The sequence below is a fragment of the Elephantulus edwardii genome, unplaced genomic scaffold (genome assembly GCF_000299155.1).
Source record: "Elephantulus edwardii isolate Elephantulus edwardi_28Jun2011 unplaced genomic scaffold, EleEdw1.0 scaffold00132, whole genome shotgun sequence".
Taxonomy (NCBI): Eukaryota; Metazoa; Chordata; class Mammalia; order Macroscelidea; family Macroscelididae; genus Elephantulus; species Elephantulus edwardii.
Window position 1 is genome coordinate 8377567 of NW_006399882.1, and position 2769 is coordinate 8380335.

Sequence of the window (2769 nt, forward strand, 5' to 3'; positions counted from 1 at the left end):
AGTTCTGTGTCCCTTGAGTGCTGACCAGTTTGATCAAGCCCCTTAAGAGTCTCTGTTGGTGGGAGGGATTGCATAACAATGAAAGTTTTTCTTTTCAAGCAGAAGAGCAAATTGGGGGGAGGGGTGATCAAGGAGAAAAGTGTAACAATGAATGACTGGAAACCCTAAGTCTTTGTAAACTTTCATAAAAATTAATTTCTTGGGCTGAAAGGCGGAAGTGGAGGCCGGAGCCTGGGACACCGCCGGCCCCAGTAACGCTGCCGCCTGGGAGCCGCGTTGGAGACCCTCTCCCCACTAAGTGCCTCTTTGCCTAGCACTGGCCCCCCAGCCCCACGCTCACTGGTACAGCAACAGCAGATCGGGCCATGGCAGATCGGGCCATGGCAGGTCGGGGAGGTGCAGCACGACCCAATGGACCAGCTTCTGGGAACAAGATCTGCCAATTTAAACTGGTTCTGCTGGGGCAGTCAGCGGTGGGCAAGTCCAGCCTCGTCCTCCGCTTTGTCAAGGGGCAATTCCACGAGTACCAAAAGAGCACAATCGGAGCGGCCTTCCTCACACAGACTGTCTGCTTGGACGACACAACGGTCAAGTTTGAGATTTGGGACACAGCTGGACAGGAGCGGTATCACAGCCTAGCCCCCATGTATTATCGGGTGGGGGGGGCAAGCCGCCATTGTGGTCTATGACATCACCAACACAGATACATTTCCACGGGCCAAGAACTGGGTGAAGGAGCTACAGAGGCAGGCCAGCCCCAACATCGTCATTGCACTCGCAGGCAACAAGGCAGACCTGGCCAGCAAGAGGGCCGTGGAGTTTCAGGAAGCACAAACCTATGCAGATGACAACAGTCTGCTGTTCGTGGAGACATCAGCAAAGACTGCGATGAACGTGAATGAAATTTTCATGGCAATAGCTAAGAAGCTCCCCAAGAACGAGCCCCAGAATGCTGCTGGTGCTCCAGGCCGGAACCAAGGCGTGGACCTCCAGGAGAACAACCCAGCCAGCCGGAGCCAGTGCTGCAGCAACTAAGCCCCCTTTGCCTACCCACTGCCCCCACCTCCTCCGCCTGAACGACCCGACTGGAATCCAATCTAACCAATCGCACTTAACGACCGGGCCACTGCTGAGGGTGGGGTGGGCAGGGGGAGGGGTCCACCATGATTTCTCCATATAATTTTGATCATAGGCCGGAGTGAGTTATTCCACCTGCACCTTTCTGTACAAATACTAATTCAATTTTAAGTCTTAAGTCACTTTTTTAATATATATGATCTGCTCTTCCCACTTCCCTTTCTACTGTCCCCCTACTTTTCCTTTGCTGGTAGTAGCCACATGCTCCGTTCCCCTCCTCACTCTTGCGCATGGGGCAGGGCGCTGGAGCAGTTAACCCTTCCTTACTTTTTGCTGAGTAGAAGACTTGGCAGTGCATCCACATCCTTACCTGTTTGCAGGGGGCTTTGTCTGGGGTTGGGAGAGGCCGTGGAGGCTACAGATGGAGAGCAAGCTCTTCCCTCTGCAGGCTGTCTTAGACTGCACCCCAAAGTCCCACAGCTGGGAGAGACAACATTACTACAACTACTTATCACACATTATTGTGACAGCCATGAACCCGTTGCCCACCCGCCCCACCTTGGTCACCCTGACCTCTGGCTCTGAGCCTCATTCTGACCAAATCACAATGATGAGTATTTGGGGGTGGGTGGGTAAGGGGGGGGGTGTTGGGGAGGGACGGAACCAACTTTTTCTGTATTTTGTATTGTATGTTTTCTTCAACATGTAACCAATCAGTATCTTGTCAATATAGTCAGCCGATCGACCAAAAAAAAATTTCTTTAAAAAAAAGAATCTCTGTTCTTCTATAGAAGGGTTTGGGTTGATAACAGCAAGTTTTAAAGGCTGTTCTGCAGATTCCTAAGAAGATGCTCAGCAGTTGGCACAAGCAGTTTGAACTTTGCTGTTAAGTCTAAAGGTTGGTGGCTCAGGTTGCACAGTGGTGCTGCAGAAGAGAAGTCCAGTGATTTGCTTTCTTAATGATTGTTATTGTTGTTAACAATTATAGCCAAAGAAAACCCTCTGGAGCAGTTCCAATCTGTGTCACTTGGAGTCACCTTGAGTCAGAGTTGACTCAGTGGCAGTGGATCTGGTTCCATTTGACCTTGGATGTTTCTGCCCCTTAGTTTTTACCTTCTGTGTCCTCCCTCCCCCACCCTGGAAACTCATCTCTGTCTCCCACCTCCACACATGTAATCTCAGCCTCTCTCTGTAAATTATTTTGGAAGTTTTCTGCAAAGACCTTATTCTAATACAAAACACATGAGGAGAGGATCAGATTGTGTCTTCCATCCCATCCTACCATCCCCAGACCACTCTGCAGAACACAATTCACCACATCCCAGACCTCAGCAATCCCTTGGGATGTGATTTATAGTCTCTGAAAGTTGAGGGAACAAAAGTGATAAATCGTTCCTGCTGTTGAGAAATTCTGGAGATGTTCACATGTCTCTCCTCAGAGACGATGCGTGGTTGCTAAGAAAATGTTAAATATACCTAGTAGTAAAGGGAAACAGTTTGAATCCACCAGCTGATCCATGGCAGAAATGTGGTCAATCAACTCCCATATGATGTACTGACTCCAAAATCTTGCCAAAGGGTCACCTCTGAGTCGATTCCAACAACAACAACAACAAAATACCTAGCAGGAATAACACATCAGCAGAGAACTGCTAGATGTGCAGGCTGACTTTAGAAGAGGTTGTGGCACTA

General features: G+C 49.4%; 1 pseudogene; it reads left to right on the forward strand.

The window, feature by feature from the left end:
• Positions 1-380: 380 nt before the first annotated feature.
• On the forward strand, positions 381-1035 carry LOC102850759 (annotated as a pseudogene).
• The last annotated feature ends 1734 nt before the right edge of the window (positions 1036-2769 follow it).